The following is a 27657-nucleotide window of genomic DNA, read 5'->3' on the forward strand; positions in this document are numbered from 1 at the left end:
TATCCGTTCAAATAGTGGTTCGTGAATCATTGGAATTTGGTCGAGGTTAAATAAATGTATGAACATGGTTTAAAATTATTGGGATTTAACTTAACAAACTTTGCTCATCGTGTCGGAATAGTGTAAAGATTAAAGTTTAAATTTGGTCGGAAATTCTCGGGTCATAACAAGAACTTGAGTCTAGAAAATCAGACACATAGAAAGAACTATGATGATGCTCTTTTCTACCTTAATACGCAGAAAGAGTATGTTGATGTTATTAAGTCCTTAGAGAATCAGGTAGGTCACTTAAAGTCAACTATTATAGATGATCAGAAAGCCATTGCCATGTATTTGAATCAGATAGAGAGCCTTAAGGAAGAAAAGGAATCTTTTAAGATTAAATATGAAACTGAAAAAGCTAGGATTGATAATTGGCAGAGGTCAAAGTATGTGCTACAGACCTCCAACCCTCCTAAGGATGATAAACAGAAAGGTGTTAGTTACAACGAGTGTGCGCCTCCTCTTATGAATGAATATCTCAAGAAGCCTAGTGAGAAGTGTAAGGATGATATTGTTGAACAGAAATATGGTGAGTCTAAAGAGACACCCATTGACCTTAAGGATAAGAGTGAGAAGGTAGAGGTTAGGAAACCAGTAGAAGCTGTCCATGAGACGGAGTCCGATACTGATATCGACACTGAGAAGGACAGCAAACCATTCCAACCTGTGACTAAACCCATCACCATTTTGAAAAATCCTGAGAATACTCGTAGGGTTAGTGCTAGTAAGAAACCAAAATCAAGAAAAGTTGAGAAGTCTAGGAACATTAAGGAGAAGCTTATGTTTCAAACACCTGTTAAGTATGAGAAAGGACTGAACTTAGAAAATGAGTATGTTCTTACTCCACCACCTGAAGAACTTTCTAAGAGTGAGGGTCATAAGACTAGCAGTGTGCCTAAGTTTGTTGAGGAAGTTCATTCGAATGATGAGACAGTTGGGGAGATTGTGTCAAAACCTGTTGAAAGACCTGAGTCAAAACCAAAAAGAGCTACTAAATCCAAGTCCTCTAAGTCTAAATCAAAATCCAAGGTTAAGTCTGATCACAATTATGTGGCCAAGCTTGTTATTGAGGAAGGAGACCTAGAATACAAGACTATCCCTGGGGTCCCTATAAAGACTCCGAATGTCAAAAATAGGTACATACCTCCACATAGACGGACTGTGAGTCACGAATGTAGATGATGTTATGCGAGGTGTATATGAAATAGCTTTATTTTTACAACTAAATACTATTAAATACGATACAATTTTACACAAGATATTTATTTATTTATAGAAGGGATATACTTAAACCTTGCTACAACACTTATAGGCAGTGTACCTAATCGTACAGTAGTGTAGTTTTTAGTAAGTCCGGTTCGTTCCACAGGGAAAAATCTTTAACCAAAGCTTAACGCTATATTAGTTTTAATTTATAAAAATACAAATATATAAATAAGTAATATTATTATTATAAAAGGGGGGTTTTTACCGTTTAATGACCGGTTTGTCGATTTTAAAAAACTTTAGTCACAGTTAAAACCTAATGTAAAATAATAAAAATAAATATAACTTAATTTAAAGCGTAAAGTAAATAACGATAAGGAAATTGCAATAAATAAAAGTGCGATAAAATAAAATTGCGATAATAAAAAAGTACGATAATTAAAAGTGCAATTAAATACAATAACAATAAATAAAAGTGCGATAATTAGAAGTGCAATTAAATATAAAATAAAGGAAATTAAATATGAAATAAAATAATTATGCTTATTTAAACTTCCGTAATCATGATGTTTGACGTGTTGATTTTAGTTTTATGCCCATGGGTTAATTGTCCTTTGTCCTGGATTATTCAATATATCCGTCTGTTTTTTTCCATAACAGTCCATCAGTCATAAATATAAAGTGCGAGTATCCTCGTCAAATTATCCTTATACCAGAAGTCAAATATTTCAACTAATTGGGGACTTAAACTGTAACAAGGTTTTAATACTTTGTTATCAATTATGCTAAGTGTCCTTGTACATAATTTCACCCCTGTTTTAATAATTCTAGTGGCTATTAATCCATTCCCGTGTCCGGTTAAATGAACGATTATTCGTACATATAAATATCCCGCACATCGTGTCCGATCGAGTGTATATAGTTATTTATGGGTACATCCAATTGTATATCTTTATATTAAAATTAACAAACTATCATTTAGTTAAATAAATATAAAGCCCATTAATAGCCCATAGTCTAATTTTCACAAGTGTCGTTCTTTTGTCCAAACCCCAACTATGGTACAAAGCCTAATTACCCAATTTTAATATTTTTAGCCCAACATCATGATTACTTCGGATTAAATAAGCATAATAATAACTTAGCTACGAGACATTAATGTAAAAAGGTTGAACATAACTTACAGTGATTAAAAATAGCGTAGCGTTACACAGATAGAATTTTGACTTACACCCTTACAACATTCGCTAACATACCCTTATTATTAGAAATTAAAATTAAAATTAAAATTAAAATTATAATATATATATATATATATATATATATATATATATATATATATATATATATATATATATATATATATATATATAATACGTTTGATAGAGAGAAAGAAAGATATTTTTTACGATCAAAATGCGTTGGCTTTTATAGGCAGTTTCAGAATTTGGGGCTCCGCGAGTCGCGGTATTTTTTCCCTTCAGACTCCGCAAGTCGCGGAGTTTACTTTTACAGCTCATCCCTTTTTGGATCTTCTTTGCCGACGGTTTTAATATATAAATATAATATATATATATAATATATATAATTAATTATATATTAAATTATATTTATATACATAGTTAACTTGTAATTTTTAGTCCGTTGCGTCGAGCGTTGAGAGTTGACTCTGGTCCCGGTTCCGGATTTTCGAACGTCCTTGCGTACAATTTAATATCTTGTACTTTGCTTTTTGAATCTTGTACTCTTATAATTCTGAGACGTTTCTTATCAATAATTGGAACCACTTTGATTGTACTTTGTACTTTTGAGCTTTTTGGTCGTTTGCGTCTTCAATTCGTCGAATCTGTCTTTTATCTTCACCTTTTATTATTTAAACGAATATCACTTGTAAATAGGACAATTGCAACTAAAAGCTTGTCTTTCTTGAGGAATAATGCTATGAAATATATGTTCGTTTTTAGCATTATCAAATATTCCCACACTTGAGCGTTGCTTGTCCTCAAGCAATATAGTCTTGAAATACTAGAATCACTTCTTTATTCTTCACACTTTGTACATCAGTGATTTTTTACGGCGGTATAAACAATGATAGTAACGGTGTGGTTTACAGTCCCACATGACTATAAAAATTTAGATCCTTTAAGGAAATTGGATCTTTTATGAAAATATTTGATCTTTTAAAAATTAAATCTAGCTTTTACCCTAGATAAGTTTTCCGGAATAACCCTTCACCGGTGTTTGCAAAATATTTTTGTGGGTTTGGTGGGTTTCAGATTTGAAAATTTTAGCTCAAAACTTGTGGTTTTGTGTCACCCACTTGCTAACCTTGTATTAGGAAAGCAACACGTCCAGTATACTTGCCCCGTATATTACCTTTCGATAAACTACCGTTCGGTTGTAAAGGAAAGCGTTGAACAAGCAACTGTTAAGGCAATGTACCCTGACATACTTTTAATTATGGTCTATAACGTGTCGGACGCAATTATTATCCTTTGTAGGAGTAATAGTAAAGCTCACCCTTATAATTTTTCGGTCTGGCACAAGGTCCTGTCTTTGACCATGCTATGCAACCACCGTTCTTACGGTTGACACTCGATTTGGTTCAGGTGACCTAATGAATTCCAGGTGAATTCCTAGGATTTTACGTTTAATGGTAATGAACGCATTGAAAATGGGTTTTCAGAAAACAAATCGGTTTTATTTTTGATCAAAATATTTTCTCGTTCAAGCTCGAGTTTAGATATCATCGAATTCTTTGAGTTTGTAATTCTCAATCTTTAAGGTCAATCTCTAGGATTGAGTAATATCAGTCTTAAAAGCTGATTTTTGATCTTTAAGGAGATTATCCTTTCTGGGGATCTGATTCATTAGTCTTATCAAGCTAATTTGCACGGTGCCCCCCCATTGTACGAGATAAATCCTTCTCATGGTTAGGATAAATCTGACCACTTGGCGACCCTGTTTGATGCTGAGGTCCGTGGATTTCCTGCTGATTTTAGTGATGACTTTTCTAGGTTTTTCGTCAACCTACAGCTGGTCTGGACGACAACTTCATGACCTAAATCAAGAAGCGCGTTTCTTTTTCGGAAGACTTTACTTCCTTTTAATGATGAAATTGATTCATCGTGTAGATCCATCTTTTCTTTCAATATATTACAGTAAATTGGGTAAAACTGTTTAGTTTAGTCCAAAGCAAAAGTATCTTCAATTATTTGTTACAGAAATATGTGACTTATGTTTTAAATAACTTGGTAAATTTTCTCACACTTGGCTTTTATTTTCCTTTTTATTGTCCTCTATTCCATTTTAAATGAATTCTAACATTTTGGTTTGTTTCTCAATTTATGTCATTTCCAAGGTAACAATAATTTCGGTATTATCACCTAGTTTTATCATTCATAAATATGTATAAACATGATTTTGAGTTCATTTAATTGAAAATTTTGAAATTTTTTACTAGAATTGGGTAGTCAGTATATAAGACTAGGGCTGTTCTTTATTATCAGAGAGCACTAGATTCTAATACAACTAATGCGTTACTAGTATTTTTAATGGTAACCAAGTGTTTAAGTTAAAAAATTTTAAAAATCCGAAAGAATTTAACCCCTTCCCACACTTAAGATCTTGCAATGCCCTCATTTGCAAGAAATCAGTAACAATTTAAATTATCGAGGGTGATTAGCGTAGAAAAATGATTAAATTTTACCAAAGTTTCCAAACATATTGTTGTTTGTGTTGAATGATAAATGGTGCATATCATTTGTTCATTCCATCTTGTTGTTACATCACATTTATTTTTCATCTTGTCATCAAAATTAGTTGCTTTTGCTGAACTTAATGCCAGTATTTGAAAATGCGTTGTTTTACCCTGTTGTGTACATAAGATAAACTGCAAACATATATACATATTTTTGAAGTTTGGTATATTACCCCACATTCAAAAATTATTAAAATCTAATAATAAAAGTTAGAAAATTATAAAAACTATTACAATATCAACATAAGTGCTAAATGTAGTAACATTACAAAAATAAAATAAAAAAAACTAAATAAACTAGGGTTGATACTGATACCAGTAGGGGTTCCATGCATAACCGTATGTGTTATAGAATGCTTCAGCTGGGTTATAAGTAGGATACGGTGATTGAATCTCTATAGACCAGGGAGGAAATATGGGCTTTGGAGTAGGAATATAGTTTCTACATATATGTTGGCAATGAGCTATGATGTGGTTTTGATGAACTTGCTAATCTTCAAATGCTCGATGTCTAGCATTTTCATATTCTTGTGAAGCTATAAACCTTTGCATTTCTGTCATTTCATTTCCCCCTCCCACATTACCTGGCTGTTGATTTCTTTCAACTTGTGGATGTCTTCCATTATATTGTACTGCGGCATTATTTCGCCTCTTCAAAACCTTAGCACCATGATATACATTTAAACCAATTGTATCGTGGGGTTCTGGTTCTTCGATTAATAATTCCCCCGACTTATATCCACATCGAGATACTCAGTAATTAATGTAATAAATATACCACCTCCTATTATACTGTGCGGTCTCATCCCCCTAACCATAGCCGATAAATAATAACCCACATAATAAGGTATACTTACAGCGCTTTGTGGGTCTCGAATACACATGTGGTAAAATAAATCTTGCTCATTTACCTTTTCCTAATTTTTACCTCGCTGTGTAATCGAGTTCGCTAGAAACCTGTGAATTACTCTTAACTCAGCTCTATCTATATCCAAATAAGAGTAATTTCCCCCTTTAAATCGGTGATGGCTAGTCATTTGACTCCATACACCATGCGTATCAAAATTTTCATCAATCTTCCTACCATTTAATATCAACCCTCGACAATCGGCAGATGCTAGCTCCTCAGGCGTATATATACGTAAGGCCTGAGCCATGTCTAGCAGAGACATGTGGCCCATCGAACCTCCTAACAAAAATCTAATAAAAGTTTGATCGGTTAAACTAGCTACCCGATCATTTATTTCTATACTACACAATAATTCTTCACACCATACTTTATATACAGGTCTACGCATGTTGAATAATCGTACCCAATTGTTAAAAGTAGAATTACCATACCTCTGTGTAAGTAATTCTCTAATCTGTTCGCCCAATCCTATGGCTTCTAACGGTTCCCATTCTATTACCCTAGGTACTTCAACAGCTTTAGAATGAAGAGTGTGCAAGCTCCTTTGGTATTTTGGATAATCTATCCAACGTCTGTCTAATCTCAAGTTCGGGTGCAAATCTTCCACGTGCATATCTAAAAATGTCATAACTGGATGAGGTATATCTTGTTTGTAATAGTTATCAACATCATGTTGTTCCGCATTCTCAGGAGGAGCAATGCGAGCTTGGGATGAAGATTCACCCCTTTCAGTCTGCAAAACACATCAAACACAATTTTTGTGCATCCAAATATGCATTAGTGTCAGCAAAATCATCAATTAAAATAATTACAATGACATGTTCAATTTATATCAAACTTATGCTTATTTTCATATTTTTATCAAATCTACACTTTTTCAAATAAGTATATACGAAAATGTTCGCCAAGTTCATAAGCATTCAACTCAAATAACATGTCAAAATAATTATTATTAGCAATTAAACAAGTTTCAAATGGCATTATCTCTCAAAAATCAAGTTCATGAATTTTAGACTTGAAAAAGTCCACTTTAATTCTCAAAAATCATGTTTAGGCTCAAAGTTTGGATCATTTAACTACCTAAACATGTTACACTACTTAATTTAGCAATAATTTATGACAAAAATTGGCCATAACCTGTTTATATCAAAAAGCCCCAAATTGCTCAAGAACACAAACCCTAGATTACTCAAAATTTGAAGTTTAAGGCTTCTAATCATGTTAAATAGCATCAATCTAGGTTATACAATCATAATACATAAACAATTTAAGTATAATTAGACTAAAAAGCATCAAAATCGAATTGGGTATAAATTTGTTCAAGAACACTAATTTTCGGATTAAATGGTGTTTAGGTGTAGAAATTTACAGTTTTCCTTGAGTAATTCCTTGATAGCATCCTTCTCAACATGATTTTGTGAAAGATTTGATGAAAAATGGTGAAAAAATTCGATTTTGTGTGTGTTTTTCGTGTTTGTTTTTGCAGTTTTGTGGTGTGGTTGTGTGCAACTGATCTGATCTTTGCGTTTTATTTTTTTCTGGATTTTGCAAACTCCTCGAGTCGTGGTGTTTACCCATTACAAACTCCGCGAGTCGCGGTGTTTGTATTTTTTTTTTATTTTATAAAAACCTTAACTTATAAAACAATTAATTAATTAATTCTAAAATTTTGTTTCCCTTGTTATTTAGGACGAGGTCGTTTTGGAACGATGTCCTAGACCGTCCCTCGACAAAATTTTAAAATTTGTCAATTTAAAGCGCGGTTTTAAAAGCAAAGATTTTTGGGTTTTTTAATTTTTTTGGCATACTTTAATTCAATAAGATTAAAAATAATGATAATAAAAGTTCTCGTCCCTCCCTCGGGTAAAGCAATTTCGGTTCAAAGACCTAGTCTTCAACTCACGACGAATTTTAAAAATCATATTTTTAACTTAGCGAAATAAAGTAAATTTTTGTTTTTTAAATTCACACCAAACTTAAATTTAAAATGCATAAAATTAAAAATTCATATTTTAAAAATTCACACCAAACTTAAATTATATTTTTGTTTTTATACATACAATTTTATATTAAAAATATTAATTTTCCAAATATTACAATTTTAAATAAGTTTACAATATTAAATTAATATTTATATATTAATTTTAAAAAAAACATGGTAAAAATAAAATTAAAAATCTTTTTGGTTTTTTTTATCCCACTTTAATCAATCAAATATTATCAAAAATATACGTCCCTCTTTTCGGTAAAGTAATTTCGGTTCATTGACCTAATTTAACTCATGACGAATTTTTGAAATATTTTGGGTTGATTGATTAAAGATATTTATACCTTAAGAATAAACGGTAAATTTCGCAGTGATGTAATAAATTTTTGTATGATATCAATAATTTCGGTCGCAAGACCTAATTTTATTGAATACCAATTTAATACTTTATAGCGAACAAATTAGCGTTTATTATCAAAAGGTTAAAAATAAAAATAAAAATAAAAACTGTACAGACTTACCTGTGAGATAGTATTCTTAGTGATATGCTCTAGCCCACTCATAAGATAGTCAAACTAATTGATTTTCCATGGCAACATAGGCGTAACCTCGAGCATTTAATGTTTTTTCTTCTAAACATATGAACGGTCCATCTCTGCATAAAGTAACAAATTCGGTGTTTGAATAGGTTTGATTATTTGAACATTTACCTTCGTGTGACCATTTTCCACATTTGTGACATTTTTCAAGGTGCCGTGCTCTTCTTTTCGCTGCGGATTTTGATTTTCCTTTACCAAATTGTAACTTATTATCTTCGCATCTGGATTCTTTTCTTACTCCGTCCAATTTTTCTCTGATTACTGATACCAGTTCACTCGATAGTGTGTCATTATTACGTTTAGTAATCAAAGCGTGTAGCATTAGACCATGGTTTAGTTCACAGGAAGTCTTCATTTCATAAAAACCTAAAAAAAATAAAAATTCAGAATGGGGGGAGAAGACTAGTTCTTTAGGGTCTGCTAGAGAAAGACCATTCGGGTTCCATTTTCGAGAACTACACGAAAACAGAAAATCTAACTCTAACAGAAATACATATTATCCTTTAAAGACTTGATTCTCCCCACACTTAGTTAGCTGCGGTATCGAAATTGTGATTAACTTCGTTGTCGACTTCCATCGGACTATCTATGTAATGTTTAACTCTGTGACCATTAACCTTAAATTCAATCCCATTTGAATTTATTAATTCTATCGTTCCGTATGGGAAAACTCTTTTGACTATGAATGGTCCAGACCATCTTGATTTCAATTTTCCAGGAAATAGCTTGAATCGTGAATTGAAAAGAAGAACTCTGTCTCCTTCTTTAAATTCTTTTGAACTACTGATTCTTTTATCATGCCATTTCTTCGTTCTTTCCTTATAGATTAACAAATTTTCGTATGCTTCATGTCTTAATTCTTCTAATTCGTTTAATTGACTTAACCGTAGACGTCCAGCTTCATGTAAATCAAGATTACATGTCTTCAAAGCCCAAAATGCTTTGTGTTCAATTTCTACTGGAAGATGACATGCTTTTTCGTAAACGAGTTTAAAAGGTGTGGTTCCAATTGGAGTTTTGTAGGCTGTTCTAAAAGCCCAGAGTGCATCCTCCAATTTAATGGACCATTCCTTCGGATTTGATCCTACGGTTTTCTCTAGAATAGGTTTTAAAGCTCGGTTGGTATTTCAACTTGTCCACTTGTTTGTGGATGATATGCGGTGGAGATTTTATGAGTTACTCCATATCTTTTAAGAACTTTCTCAAGTTGATTATTACAAAAATGAGTACCCCGATCACTTATTAAAGCTTTCGGTGTTCCAAACCTTGCAAAAAGACGTTTTAAAAAGTTGACTACAACTCGTGCATCGTTAGTTGGGAGAGTTTGTGCTTCCGCCCATTTAGATACATAATCAATGGCTACGAGAATATATAGATTATTATGAGATTTTGGAAATGGACCCATAAAGTCAATACCCCAAATGTCAAATACTTCACACACTTGAATGACATTTTGTAGCATTTCATCACGTTGACTTATTTTTCCGGCCCTTTGACAAGCATCATAGGATTTGCAAAGAAGGTGTGCGTCTTTGTAAATTGTAGGCCAATAGAATCCAGCATCATAAACTTTTCTTGCTGTAAGTTGAGGCCCATAATGCCCTCCTATTGGTCCTGTGTGACAATGGTTTAAGATTTTACTAGCTTCATCTCCGAATACACATTGGCGTATTATTCCATCGGGACAACTTTTAAACAAATGTGGATCTTCCCAGAAATAGTGTTTTATATCACTGAAGAATTTCTTTCGTTTTTGGAACGACAATCCTTTCTCAAGGAATCCACAAACTAAGTAGTTTGCATAGTCTGCAAACCATGGTATTTCATTATAATCTATCTTCAATAGATATTCATCAGGAAAGTTGTCTTGTATGGCTGATTCATTTAGAACTTCTAATTCGGGATTTTCAAGACGAGAAAGATGATCATCGGTGAGATTTTTTGCTCCTCTTTTATCTCGGATTTCAATATCGAACTCTTGTAAGAGTAAGATCCAGCGGATTAATCTTGGTTTGGCATCTTGTTTCGAAAATAGGTATCTAAGAGCAGAATGGTCGGTATAGACCACCGTTTTTGCTAGAACGAGATATGAACGAAATTTGTCAAAAGCAAAGACAATAGCAAGGAGTTCTTTTTCAGTAGTTGTGTAATTTGATTGTGCTCCTTGTAACGTCTTACTAGCATAATATATAGGTTGAAATAGTTTTTCAATCCTTTGTCCTAAAACGGCTCCCATTGCAAAATCACTTGAATCGCACATTAGTTCAAACGGTAGATTCCAATTTGGTGTTATCATGATCGGCGTATTAGTGAGTTTCTCTTTAAGAATATTAAAAGATTTGATACATTCATCTGAAAAGATGAATGGAGCATCCTTTTCTAGGAGTTTATTCATAGGAGTGGCAATTTTAGAAAAATCTTTTATGAAACGTCGGTAAAAACCGGCATGCCCTAGAAAACTCCTAACTCCTCTAACATTTGTGGGATGTAGAAGTTTAGCAATTACATCTACTTTAGCTCTATCCACTTCAATTCCTTCCTTTAAAATTTTATGTCCAAGAACGATGCCTTCTTTAACCATGAAATGACATTTCTCCCAATTAAGTACTAGATTTGATTGTTCGCATCTAATAAGCATTCGTTCAAGATTCACTAGACATGATTCAAATGTATCACCGAAGACTGAAAAGTCATCCATGAAAACTTCCATGCATTTTTCTATCATGTCGTGAAAAATCGCCATCATGCACCTTTGAAAGGTTGCAGGGGCGTTGCAAAGTCCAAATGGCATGCGTTTGTAAGCAAAAGTACCATAAGGGCACGTGAATGTGGTTTTCTCTTGCTCCTCAGGTGCTATTAGAATTTGAAAATATCCGGAAAATCCATCAAGAAAACAATAGTAACTATTTCCGGCTAATCTTTCCAACATTTGATCAATGAAAGGTAAGGGAAAGTGATCTTTTCTGGTGGCGTCATTTAATTTTCTATAATCAATACATACACGCCATCCTGTTACAGTCCTTGTAGGAATAAGCTCATTCTTCTCATTTGTGATGACAGTCATGCCACCTTTCTTAGGTACGCATTGAACTGGGCTTACCCATGGACTATCAGAAATTGGATAAATTAAACCTGCATCTAGCAGTTTAATAATTTCTTTCTTAACAACATCTTGCATATTAGGATTTAGTCTTCGTTGGCGTTGCACATACGTTTTATGACATTCTTCCATAAGGATTTTATGTGTGCAATACGAAGGACTTATTCCTTTAATATCATGAATCTTTCATGCAATGGCTGGTTTATGAGCTTTCAACAAAGAAATGAGTTGTGATTTCTCATTTTCAGTAAGAGAAGACGATATTATTACAGATAATTCAGATTTACCATGTAAATAAGCGTATTCTAAATGGTTTGGAAGTGGCTTTAACTCTAATATCGGTGGTTCTTCTATCGATGATTTATATCGATATCTGTCTTCTTCTTTTAGCATTTGAATTTCTTCTGTTGTTGGTTCATATTCATTAGCCATTAGTGTAGCTAACATTTCAGTTTCATCAATTGGTTCAGTTCCTTCTCCTAAAGAACATTCTCCTGTTTCTTGTAATTCTGGAAATTCTTCTAACAATTCTGCATGTGAATCTATAGTTTGAATATCATAGCATGTATCATCTGCAGATTGCGGTTGTTGCATTGATCTATCAACTGAAAAGGTAACACTCTTGTCCTCTATACTTAGGGTCAGTTTCTTACCAAACACGTCTATCATTGCTTTAGTCATGTTTAAGAATGGTCTTCCTAATATGAGAGGAACTTGAGAATCTTCTTCCATGTCCAGAACAACAAAATCTACTGGAAATACTAAAGTACCAACTTTAACTAGCATGTTTTCCATTATCCCTCTAGGATATTTTATTGATCGATCGGCTAGTTGTATACTTATTCTTGTTGGTTTCAATTCTCCAAGGTCTAGTTTAGCGTATAGTGAATACGGCATTAGATTTATACTAGCACCTAAGTCTGCCAATGCTTCTATTGAACTAAGACTGTGACAACCCGAAAATTTCCAACCAAATTTAAACTTTAATCTTTATATGTTTCCGACACGATAAGCAATATTTGTTAAGTTAAATTTCAAGAATTTTAAACTATGTTCATACATTCATTCAACCTCGACCAAGTTCCAACGATTCACGAACCATTAAACGAATATGATTATATATGTATATGTGTATATATATTATAACTTGAAACGTAAACAAAATATTAGATTAAATACTTTATATGATCGTATCTGCTTCAAAATGTTTATCAATGGAATTAGAAGATAAGATCAAATGATTGAATTATCAGATATATTGAATTATGATTACAAGTCTCTGTTGAAAGGCCCACGTTGATTTGAGAAATCTTTCTATTTTAACAATATTCGGAAAATGGTAAAGTGATTTATAAATAAGAACAAATTGTCAATCATTGAGAACTAAACAAAGGATAGTGGAAGATTGAATCTCATAAAGACTCGATTGATCTATTTAGTTTCAAACGTACAAAAACGTTTTCAGTTTAAAAAGAACTTTATTATTAAAACGTATATAACTTTTATAAATATCTAGAACCACTTTTGACAACTCATTACTTAACTAGTATGATAAAGATAAAGATATTTATATTTTATTTTATTAAATATATATAACGATTTAAATTAATATTATATATATTTATACGCGTATTATACGTACATAGTTTTATACTTTTACTATACTTAAACTTTACCTTTACTTTATTTTTACTTTACTTTAACTTTAATAATTCACTTTAATAATTCAAACTTTAATAATTCACTTTAATAATTCATACTTTAATAATTCATACTTTAATAATTCACTTTAATAATTCATGCTTTAATAATTCACTTTAATAATTCAAAAATCTATTATAAATAGAATTCAATAGGTTTCATTATTTCATAGAAACTTGAAAATATTTTTCTCTAAACTCTCTCAATCGATTTACATATATATATTTACTCCGTATTATTTCAAGATATTATTAGTATACATAAAATATTACGACGGAGTGCTGTCCGAGTGATTTCGAAATTATTTTTCGAGTGGGATAGGATTAAGTAAATTATGGGTTATAGCTATGGAGGTGATTGAGTATGGTTCATGGGTATGCTCGTGAGGTCAATATAGTGTTTATCATTTCTGTTGCGTCCACGTACCTTTCCTGCAATATTGAATCTCAATATTGATACGTGAGTACTCATAATTTAACTTTTACACACTAATAGTGTATCCCTGACTAGTGCTCGAGTATTTAGGATTATGCATGCTTGTACTTTTGATTTTGCCCTTAGACAGGTTAGGTTGAATCTTGAATTAGTTACACTTGCGGTTGAGATAAGGTATAAGATATGCATGTCCTTAGAAAGCTAGCGAAAAATTAAGAACTTTTCCTTTAGATATCGAATGGTTTCGATGAACGGATTAGAAGTTATAATCAATTGAATTTTCGATATTTTTATTAAAAATGATTATTATTATCATCGTTTTTATCGTCGTTCTAGTTTTATCTTATTATTATCATTATTATTATCTTTATCAATAAAAGGGATTTATCATTAAAAATTGTTATTTTTTTATTACTATCGTTATTATCGTTAAAGTTATAATTAGTATTATTATTATTATCCAATTATTATTATTATTATTATTATTATTGGTATTATTATTATTATCATTATTAATATATATATATATATATATATATATATATATATATCATTATTTAAAAATGGTTATTGTTATTGTTATTATTATTATTACTATATTATCATTAAGATAATTATTAGTATTATCGTTAATAATGTTATAGTAACTACCATTATTAATATTAGTGTAATTAAAACATATATTTGTAACACCTAATTATTTTGATTACTATTATTATCATTATTATGAACACGATATAAAAGACGATTAAAAGCTATTAAACGAAACGATTAGGAAATAATGGGTAAGAGTATCATGATGAAATTAAAATATTATAAGATATTGATTTAGATAAAATTATCTTTCTTATTATTTTTATCATTACTATTATTATTAAAAGTATCGTTAGTATTAAAACTATCATTTTAACAAAAATTATCATTTTAATAGAAATGTCATTGTTACTATAAAATATCATTATTATTATTATTTTAAATAGAATTATTATTTTAAAGATAATATTAAAATTATCGTAAATATTAAAGTTATCATAATTAGAATCATCGTTTTATCATAATGTCATCTTAATAATTATAAATATTGATATTTTTATAATAATAATTATTATTACAAAATAATACAACTTTTACTTACTATCATTATAGATATTATTTTATCAAATAAATATGTGATACAAACATATTTTACTACGTGTAATAACTTACTTTAATAATACCTATCATATTATCTTTATGATATTAAATGAACCCTATAAATTTTATTACTTAATATATATAAAAGTATATTTTATTATATAAATTTAATATAAAATTTTATTTATTAATAAATAAATTATATTATTTACTCTAATAAATCTTTTAAAAATATTTAAAAATATAAAACGACGATATTTAAACTATATATTAATCATGTATAGATTTTTAGAAATTATTTTGAGTCAAATTTACTTTTGTTGACTTTTGCATATTAGTCTCGAGCATTAGGATTGTGGTACACTATGACTTGACCTAATTTGTTAGACAAATATTGACCAACACATAAATATATATAATTAATTTAGGTTCGTGAATTCGAGGCCAACCTTGCACTTGTTCAATGACGTTATATGTATTTTTACTACGAAATACAGTATGGTGAGTTTCATTTGCCTTTTTACCCTTTATATTTTTGGGACTGAGAATACATGCGCTTTTATAAATGTTTGACGAAATAGACACAAGTAATTGAAACTACATTCTATGGTTGAATTATTGAAATCGAATATGCCCCTTTTTATTAAAGTCTGGTAATCTAAGAATTAGGGAACAGACACCCTAATTGACGCGAATCCTAAAGATAGATCTATTGGGCCTAACAAACCCCATCCAAAGTACCGGATGCTTTAGTACTTCGAAATTTATATCATGTCCGAAGGAGGATCCCGGAATGATAGGGGATATTCTTATATGTATCTAGTTAATGTCGGTTACCAGGTGTTCACCATACGAATGATTATTTTTGTCTTTATGCATGGGACGTATATTTATGAGAACTGGAATGAAATTCTTGTGGTCTATTAAAATGATGGAAATAAATGATCATGATAAACTAATGAACTCACCAACCTTTTGGTTGACACTTTAAAGCATGTTTATTCTCAGGTGTTAAAGAAATCTTCCGCTGTGCATTTGCTCATTTTAAAGATATTACTTGGAGTCTTTCATAGCATATTTCGAAGAACGTTGCATTCGAGTCATTGAGTTCATCAAATATTATTATTAAATCAATTTATAGTTGGATAGTGGATATTATGAAATGGTATGCATGCCTGTCAATTTTCGATGTAAAGAAAGATTGTCTTTTAAAAACGAATGCAATGTTTGTAAAATGTATCATATAGAGGTCAAATACCTCGCAATGTAATCAACTATTGTGAATCGTTTATAATGTATATGAACGGGTCCTTTCAGTTGGTATCAGAGCGGTGGTCTTAGCGAACCAGGTCTTGCATTAGTGTGTCTAAGTTATAATCATTTGGATGCATTAGTGAGTCTGGACTTCGACCATGTCTACATGTCAAAAGTTTTGCTTATCATTATTGTCAGAAATCATCTGCTTATCATCCTTAGGAAATTACTTACTTATCATTCTTAGTCTAGACACGTTTTACTGCATTGACTGCATGAATAGTGTATAGACAAAATTCATATCTTAGCGTATCTGCTACTTCATATCTTAACGTATCTGTTACTGTAACTTTGCCTGATAACTTCCGTAGATTCCTCCGTAACTTATGGGATTTTAGTATTATATATGCATATGTAAATTATGTATTGCAGGGTACTAATCTACATCCTATAATCTATTTCTTATCGAAAATCCTTCATCTGATCGTACGAGATGAATCCTGCAACCAGTTTGAGTCCCTCAGATTCCGATAGCTATTCCGATAGTTATTCCGATAGCTATTTCGACATAAATGTTCACCTAAGCTCCGAAAACAGCGTCATCGGCATGAATAAACCAATCAGCTATTATCAATTCATCTGATGGGTTTGTAGTTGACTTAATTAATGGAAACGCGCAGAAGGCAATCCCTTCCACCAACCGAATTCACCTCTTGACAATGAACCTGAAGCGTTTACCGGCGAACCTGTTCGAGACACCATTTTCAGTCTCATTTCCAGGGTAACTCGACAAGATCATATTCTATTCACAATTCTGAACCTTATTCATCTGCTCGTTCTGACCGACAATCACCCTGGAGTAATAAGTCAACGAACTTCGCGCTCGAATAATCAATTCGGAGAATATGGTGCAAAATGTACCAGCTTCAGCAACATCACCGACACCAGTAGTACCATCAATAACCGCATCAGTACCATCAACAATCCATGTCTCAACATCTCATTCTGTACCTCGAGTATAATCATCGTACTACGTATCATTCTATCTATTTTATCTTCATTCGACATGGCAATTATGTAATCTCTAATGTTTTAGAGATTATATATTCTTGTTCTAACGGTAAATCAAATGAGTTTAATATAATATTGACTCATTAAATCCATAACTACATCTGAAGAAAATATATATGTATATATGTTTTCATAAAGATTGTAATTAAAATTCTTTTGTACAAACTGTTAACAGTGAAAATATTTTAACGGGTAGGTAATTCCCGAGGAATATTCAGATTTCACATTAATAAGTTACACTGTACATTCTTCGAAGCTGATTCAACAGTCGTTTACTATCCTACTTACATCCACCGATATACGAATCCGTTCACCACAGAATAACCATTTTCATTCAATTTCATATTTGAATTTTGACTTATCAGAATCCAACAAGTGGCATAATGAAGAAAACATGTGATAAAATAAAATTTGTTAGAAACAAACAAATTAACTATAAGAAATTCTATTAAGAATTCACGCTAACAAAATCCTAGTTAACTGTTCCTAGCTAACTGTTAATTCTTTATTGTACACTTAATTATCGCAATTTAACTCTCGCAATTTTATTTATTGTCATTTACATTCTGTTATTTATTTTACGCACTTTAATTATCGTCATTTAATTTCTGTTATTTATTTTAAGCACTTTAAATATCGGGACACGTATACAAAGTTTTGACATATCATATCGACGCATCTATATATATTATTTGGAATCACCATAGACACTCTATATGCAGTAATGATCGAGTTCTCTATAAAGGGTTAAGGTTGATTCTCAAATAATATATATACTTTGAGTTGTGATCGAGTCTGAGACGTATACGGGTCACGACACGTATTAATTAATTCGAATATTATATATTAAACTATATATGAATTATTGGACTGTCAACAGTAGACTATCGACTGCGGTCTAATAGCATTTGACAATTAAAATGAATTAAAATATTGATTATAATATATGAAACTAAACAATTCTTCAAGTTTGCCACTTGATTTCATCTTAAACCTCATTTGTATCTTGACGATTACAATCTGCGTTCAAACCTTTCATGATTCTTGAAAACACCTCAATCGATAGGATGAATCAACCGCACTTCATTAACGGAAGGAAAGATTTATGCATATAGTTATGCACCTGAGAAACTCTCGACAATTAAGTAAAAGTTTAACACGTAGCCGCATCAGATCCTTTGGCATTTATTAGCAAAAATAACTTTGCAATCCATTTTCAAAGTAGCTAATTTTGTCACAGCTCCAGCAAGTCAACTTTGACTTGTCATTCGAAGTAGCCTTACTATAATCCTGATATATACAATTACCCTTTTGATACCGGAGAATTCTTTTATATTCCACCATATTACCAGCAGACGTACCAGCAACCTCGTTACTTCTTGGCCTAAATCTCCCTGAAAAATCATTATATTTATTCATTGAAACCCTATCATATACTCATCCGCATATTGTAACGAGAACTGCCATAACAATTACCAGGAATCGGCAATCAGTACTTTGAAAACTCACAGCATATCTACATCAACAGTTATATGTATGACATTTATCTCTTAGAATTATGATATATTATTCTGAAATTCTGAAAAGCACTCAGTCACAAATCAATAATCTGAATGTTGAAAAAGCTGAATGAAACAGCAGAAACCATAGACAACCGTAAAATGACCTTAATCATCGAAAGTTTGAGGGTAAAGAATAGTATGTTGGAAAAGCTCAGAAAAGTTGGAACTGGAAAACGGATTGAGCTAATCACGAAGAAGACCAAGGACAAATAGAAGGACCATACCATATATTCAAAGAATCCAGGTGATTCTGGATCTGATGAAACCTTCAAAGAATATCTTGCTCCGAAGTCAGGTTAAAATCTTGCGGAAAATCTTTCTCCATCAACCATTGAACTTAGAAATTCCAAAATATCATCATCAATATCTTCGATATTTTTGAGGATATTTTCATAAATATTCTCGTCCAAAATTATATACCTCTTCGTGCTTCCTGTGTATCATTATATTGGGAACATTCAATAGAAAATTTAGTACCGAAAAGCAGATTATGCGAAACTGTGAAGAAATCCGTGGACAAATCACAAAGAATAAGTTTGACTTCAAAGAATCCAAATGATTCTGTTTCAGATGAAATCTTTAACGAATACCTTGCTTCCGAATCTAAACCCTTACGGATAAATCTTCTTCATCATCCATCAATATTAGAAATTCCAAGATACCATCGTATCTTTCATTATAAATATCCTCCATATTTCTGAAGATATTTTCATAACTATTCTTATCCGAAATCATTAATCTATTTGTGCTATCAGTGTTACATCATATAGAAACTGTTAGTTTCTATATTCTGTAAACTTTCAAGCTTAAGATATGAATGTTATTGAAGTAATGTTGGAAACTGATGCATGAGTTAGTATAATATAATGACACTTGATCAACGTGATTATATTACAGTAAGTCATGCTGAGTTTCTAAATGGAACGTGATGATTCATAGATCATAACATCATCATGTGCCATGTTATACGACTCTTGTATTCTATTTAACCTCTAAAATATCAAGAAAATATTTCTTGATGATTCGGCTTTTTCCAAGGTATTCTAGTAATTTGACAAGTCAAGATCGTGCCATCACAATTTCCTTCCTAGAACATTAACAATGTTCATTCCGAAATTCATATCTGTGAATTCTGAACCATTACAAGCGGTGCTTAATCGCAAGAAGAAGAAATGAAAGGACAAAACTCCAAAATAGAAATTGGAGTATAAATTGCAGCAAATAAAAGAGAGCATTAACTGTGAATGATAATGATTATAGAAGACAGAAGCAGAGACTTTAAAATATAAGGGAACATATAAAGCCCAACGATAAACCAGAAATTATAAACCATATATATCGATGCATATAGAAATATAAAGACACGGGAGAACTAGAAACACTATAAACCCAAGAGTATAGTAGAAGTAAATAGATTCTTCCGGCGGTAGATGAAAAAGAAGAATGATCGATATGAAAGTTAGAAGTATATCGAGAATCAAAACTGGATGGAGCATATTGATGAATACTTTAAAATATGAGTTGGGGGGGGGGGAAAGAATAGAAGGTGATGAAACATGACTAGGAACTTAGAAATCAACAGATTTAACTCACACAATGGCAGAATAAGTGAATCAAACCCTCTAGTGAATAGGTTAAGTTTTTTTTGATTAATTTAGTCAAACCACAACTAAATCAAGTGTGATTAGATAAACACCTAGAGCTATTATTCACCACCTGGGTGATTTGGACTGAGAGAAAATCGGAGGAGCTCACTAGATCTGAGTGTGTGTAACAAATGAGAGGCTTAACCTAAAATGAAGAACATAAGACTTTATATACCCCTGCTGTTGACTCACCCATACGATTCATTCATTACACGTACGAGTTGGCTTCATCAGCCGTACGGGTGATCACTCACTCGTGTCTTCTCATTTAGGTTGTAATTGTGACTTAGCTCAGCATCAACCGTGCGTATGAGCCTGTCAGCCGTACTAGTGAGGCTTCACTCGTACGTCTGACTAAGTCTAACATAGTCAAACATCTAAATATCGTTCCTGCAGTTCCTGTAACCACATACAAACACGGATAGTATAATAACGAGCAATCATGGTGGCCTCTAAACTGTTGTACCTGCAATGGACGTGGGTAGATGTCTAGGGACTTGCATAAAATGCATCAACAGAAGGTGTGAGTTGTAAGGAAACGAAGGAGGTGAATTTATAAGAAAATCTCCGACAGAACAATTAAAATGGACGATCGCATTTAAAGCGGATCCTAATTCCCTTGATTATCGGAGAGTCAAATCTTATTAAGAAGATTTTCTTCAAATTCCTTGAAATCTGGGAATCAATCATATCTACGTCAAATGATAAGATGAATCTACACTTACTCATTTCACTCTTCTATGTTAGCTTCATTCGTACTCTTCATATAAATGGATTGTTTATCCAAATTATTCGCTGATAATAAAACTCTAATTTTCAGCCCATATGCATCATGAAAACATACTTATTATCATTCACGACCTTTCCACTCAAATTTCGGGACAAAATTTCTTTAACGGGTAGGTACTGTGACAATCCGGAAATTTCCAACCAAATTTAAACTTTAATCTTTATATGTTTCCGACACGATAAGCAATATTTGTTAAGTTAAATTTCAAGAATTTTAAACTATGTTCATACATTCATTCAACCTCGACCAAGTTCCAACGATTCACGAACCATTAAACGAATATGATTATATATGTATATATGTATATATATTATAACTTGAAACGTAAACAAAATATTAGATTAAATACTTTATATGATTGTATCTGTTTCAAAATGTTTATCAATGGAATTAGAAGATAAGATCAAATGATTGAATTATCAGATATATTGAATTATGATTACAAGTCTCTGTTGAAAGGCCCACGTTGATTTGAGAAATCTTTCTATTTTAACAATATTCGAAAAATGGTAAAGTGATTTATAAATAAGAACAAATTGTCAATCATTGAGAACTAGACAAAGAATAGTGGAAGATTGAATCTCATAAAGACTCGATTGATCTATTTAGTTTTAAACGTACAAAAACGTTTTCAGTTTAAAAAGAACTTTATTATTAAAACGTATATAACTTTTATAAATATCTAGAACCACTTTTGACAACTCATTACTTAACTAGTATGATAAAGATAAAGATATTTATATTTTATTTTATTAAATATATATAACGATTTAAATTAATATTATATATATTTATACGCGTATTATACGTACATAGTTTTATACTTTTACTATACTTAAACTTTACCTTTACTTTATTTTTACTTTACTTTAACTTTAATAATTCACTTTAATAATTCATACTTTAATAATTCACTTTAATAATTCATACTTTAATAATTCACTTTAATAATTCATACTTTAATAATTCACTTTAATAATTCATGCTTTAATAATTCACTTTAATAATTCAAAAATCTATTATAAATAGAATTCAATAGGTTTCATTATTTCATAGAAACTTGAAAATATTTTTCTCTAAACTCTCTCAATCGATTTACATATATATATTTACTCCGTATTATTTCAAGATATTATTAGTATACATAAAATATTACGACGGAGTGCTGTCCGAGTGATTTCGAAATTGTTTTTCGAGTAGGATAGGATTAAGTAAATTATGGGTTATAGCTATGGAGGTGATTGAGTATGGTTCATGGGTATGCTTGTGAGGTCAATATAGTGTTTATCATTTCCGTTGCGTCCACGTACCTTTCCTGCAATATTGAATCTCAATATTGATACGTGAGTACTCATAATTTAACTTTTACACACTAATAGTGTATCCCTGACTAGTGCTCGAGTATTTAGGATTATGCATGCTTGTACTTTTGATTTTGTCCTTAGACAGGTTAGGTTAAATCTTGAATTAGTTACACTTGCGGTTGAGATAAGGTATAAGATATGCATGTCCTTGGAAAGCTAGCGAAAAATTAAGAACTTTTCCTTTAGATATCGAATGGTTTCGATGAACGGATTAGAAGTTATAATCAATTGAATTTTCGATATTTTTATTAAAAATGATTATTATTATCGTCGTTTTATCGTCGTTCTAGTTTTATCTTATTATTATCATTATTATTATCTTTATCAATAAAAGGGATTTATCATTAAAAATTGTTATTTTTTTATTACTATCGTTATTATCGTTAAAGTTATAATTAGTATTATTATTATTATCCAATTATTATTATTATTATTATTATCCAATTATTATTATTATTATTATTATTGGTATTATTATTATTATCATTATTAATATATATATATATATATCATTATTTAAAAATGGTTATTGTTATTGTTATTATTATTATTACTATATTATCATTAAGATAATTATTAGTATTATCGTTAATAATGTTATAGTAACTACCATTATTAATATTAGTGTAATTAAAACAAATATTTGTAACACCTAATTATTTTGATTACTATTATTATCATTATTATGAACACGATATAAAAGACGATTAAAAGCTATTAAACGAAACGATTAGGAAATAATGGGTAAGAGTATCATGATGAAATTAAAATATTATAAGATATTGATTTAGATAAAATTATCGTTCTTATTATTTTTATCATTACTATTATTATTAAAAGTATCGTTAGTATTAAAACTATCATTTTAACAAAAATTATCATTTTAATAGAAATGTCATTGTTACTATAAAATATCATTATTATTATTATTTTAAAGATAATATTAAAATTATCGTAAATATTAAAGTTATCATAATTAGAATCATCGTTTTATCATAATGTCATCTTAGTAATTATAAATATTGATATTTTTATAATAATTATTATTATTACAAAATAATACAACTTTTACTTACTATCATTATAGATATTATTTTATCAAATAAATATGTGATACAAACATATTTTACTACGTGTAATAACTTACTTTAATAATACCTATCATATTATCTTTATGATATTAAATGAACCCTATAAATTTTATTACTTAATATATATAAAAGTATATTTTATTATATAAATTTAATATAAAATTTTATTTATTAATAAATAAATTATATTATTTACTCTAATAAATCTTTTAAAAATAATTAAAAATATAAAACGACGATATTTAAACTATATATTAATCATGTATAGATTTTTAGAAATTATTTTGAGTCAAATTTACTTTTGTTGACTTTTGCATATTAGTCTCGAGCATTAGGATTGTGGTACACTATGACTTGACCTAATTTGTTAGAAAAATATTGACCAACACATAAATATATATAATTAATTTAGGTTCGTGAATCCGAGGCCAACCTTGCACTTGTTCAATGACGTTATATGTATTTTTACTACGAAATACAGTATGGTGAGTTTCATTTGCCTTTTTACCCTTTATATTTTTGGGACTGAGAATACATGCGCTTTTATAAATGTTTGACGAAATAGACACAAGTAATTGAAACTACATTCTATGGTTGAATTATCAAAATCGAATATGCCCCTTTTTATTAAAGTCTGGTAATCTAAGAATTAGGGAACAGACACCCTAATTGACGCGAATCCTAAAGATAGATCTATTGGGCCTAACAAACCCCATCCAAAGTATCGAATGCTTTAGTACTTCGAAATTTATATCATGTCCGAAGGAGGATCCCGGAATGATAGGGGATATTCTTATATGTATCTAGTTAATGTCGGTTACCAGGTGTTCACCATATGAATGATTATTTTTGTCTCTATGCATGGGACGTATATTTATGAGAACTGGAAATGAAATTCTTGTGGTCTATTAAAATGATGGAAATAAATGATTATGATAAACTAATGAACTCACCAACTTTTTGGTTGACACTTTAAAGCATGTTTATTCTCAGGTGTTAAAGAAATCTTCCGCTGTGCATTTGCTCATTTTATAGATATTACTTGGAGTCTTTCATTGCATATTTCGAAGAACGTTGCATTCGAGTCATTGAGTTCATCAAAGATTATTATTAAATCAATTTATAGTTGGATAGTGGATATTATGAAATGGTATGCATGCCTGTCAATTTTCGATGTAAAGAAAGATTGTCTTTTAAAAACGAATGCAATGTTTGTAAAATGTATCATATAGAGGTCAAATACCTCGCAATGTAATCAACTATTGTGAATCGTTTATAATGTATATGAACGGGTCCTTTCAAAGACTACTCAGAAAATATTGAATTGTGAAACTTCCTGGATCGGATAATTTTTCTGGTATCTTATTCAACAGCACTGCTGAACAATTAGCATTCATAGTAACAGCCGAGAGTTCTTCCATTTTCTTTCTATTCGAGATTAGATCTTTCAGAAATTTAGCATATCTAGGCATTCCTGAAATCACATCAATGAAAGGAAGATTTACATTTATCTGTTTAAACATATCCAAGAATTTGGATTGCTCGGCTTCAAGTTTCTCTTTTTTCATTTTACTCGGGTAAGGAAGTGGTGGTTGGTATGGTTTAACATAAGGTTTAGCCTTAACTGTGTTATCTTCATTAACCTTTTCAACTACCGGTTCTGTTTCCTTATCTTGCTCAGATTGTGGTTCTTGTGGAGTAGGAATAGCTTCATCAGAAATTACAGGTATTTCAGGTGGTTTAAGTGTTGTACCACTTCTTGTGGTAATAGCTTTAGCTGTTTCATTTTGGGGGTTAGCATTTGTATCACTAGGTAAACTTTCCGGTTTTCTTTCACCTATTAACCTTGCTAGGTTACTTACTTCTTGTTCCAAATTTTGAATAGAAGCTTGTTGATTTCTAAATGCTTGAGCATTTTGTTCATTGGTTTGTTTCTGAGATGTGAAAAACTGTGTTTGAGATTCAACTAGCTTCGTCATCATATCTTCTAAATTCGGCTTTTTATCATCGGTTTGTGGTGGTTTGTTTTGAAAATTAGGTCTTTACTGGTTGTAAGTTGTGACGATCGCTCCAAATCTATATGGACGGACACGTCATTCATCGATTTCATTGCGAGGTATTTGACCTCTATATGATACGTTTTGTAAATATTGCATTCTTTTGAAAAGGCACACCATAAATGAATATTTAAATCAAAGGTTTTCAACATATGATGATTTCTACATATAGACAATCACCTAAAATAATAGTTTACAATAGTACTTCTGTTGACAATGCAGTCAAAATAAGATACATGGTGATGATTTGGTGAATGCAACGTTTCCTTGAAAAATATGCCATGTAAGACTTCATGCACATAGCTTGTCTAACATATAAGCAAACAGCAGAAGACTTCTAGGAAACCTGAGAATAAACATGCTAACAAGTGTCAACACAAAGGTTGGTGAGTTCATAGTTTTAGTGTTTCGCAAAATCTGTATATAAAAGTTGGATCACAAGATTTCAGTTGTTTCATCCAGAAATGTTTATCAAAATATTCTACGAAATTGAGCACCCTGGTAACTAAACTTAACGTATATATAATTTATACCCTTTGTATAATCATCTTAATAATACACGCAAACTAACATGTACGCTTCTCAAATAGCATACGTCCGTTAAAAGGCTAGTGCTCTAGCTCGGACGGGGATATCAAGCCCTATGGATCCATATACAACTATTCGCGCCCACCAGTTCTTATAACCGGCAGCTACTAGTTACCAAAGCTAAGGGATTTTCGGTTCAAACTCAGTGTAGAATTAAGTATGTACTTGTGTTCATTGCGTTTAAAATAAATTGCATGTATTCTCAGCCCAAAAATATATTGCAAAAGCAATTAAAAAGGGAGCAAATGAAACTCACCTTAGCAGCACATAAAGTTGTTCATCGTAATGTGACCGAAACTCGAAATATCAAATAATCGTAGATCTCAACCTAGAGAACATATGTTGGTCAATAAATGTCTATCAAGCTAGGTCAGGTCATAGTGTATCATAATCCTAATGCTCGAGATCGACATACAAAAGTTATCCAAAGTCATTTCAAAAAGTCAATTTTGACAGTTGTTTAACAAAATAAGACGTACCTTATATAAGGATTCATTTACTCGGTTGGTAATATTCAAAAATCTAATTTATCAATCTCGTAAACAAGTTGTTTAAATCTTAATTGCAGATTCAAAAGCAATTTCAATTAACGTCAATCATAAGTCAGTTGATCATATCTTTTAATCCGTTCATCGAAACTATTCGATATCTAAATGAGAAGTCATTGATTTTTCGCCAGCTTTCCAAAAACATGCATATCATATACCTTTTACCAGTAATATATGTATTTTAATTCGTGATTCATCATAAACTGTTTAACGACGAAATTTTGCATACGAGCATGCATAAATATATATACTCGAGCACTAGACATGGATACACTATTAGTATATAAAAGATAAAATATAAATGCTTACGTATCAATATTGTGATTCAATATTCCAGAAAAGTACGTAGACGCAACATAGATGATAACAGTAGGTTTGACTTGTAAATAATACCCATGAACATTACCCATAACCTCCATAGCTATAACCCATAATTTCCTTAACTTTATCCCGCTCAAAAACCCATTTTTGAAAGTGACACGCTCATAACCTCGTCGTAGTATTTTATGTATATTACTAGTTAATAATTAATAATACTAATAATTAATAAGATTAATAATAATATTAATCTTAATAATAATAATAATAATAATAATAAAATTAATAATAAATATTTTTTGTATTTATATGCTTGAGAGATCGAGAGAAGTGAATTGTGTGTGCAAAACTGAACCGAATGATTGAGCTTTATAATGTGGCCTGATTCTGATGCCCATGCGATCGCATGGGTTTTATGCTTATTTCTCATGCGATCGCATGGCCGTCAGATCCAGCTCACATATTTTTTGTTTTCTTGTTTGTCGACATAATTA

This window comes from Rutidosis leptorrhynchoides, chromosome 6 (genome assembly GCF_046630445.1).
Source record: "Rutidosis leptorrhynchoides isolate AG116_Rl617_1_P2 chromosome 6, CSIRO_AGI_Rlap_v1, whole genome shotgun sequence".
NCBI lineage: Eukaryota > Viridiplantae > Streptophyta > Magnoliopsida > Asterales > Asteraceae > Rutidosis > Rutidosis leptorrhynchoides.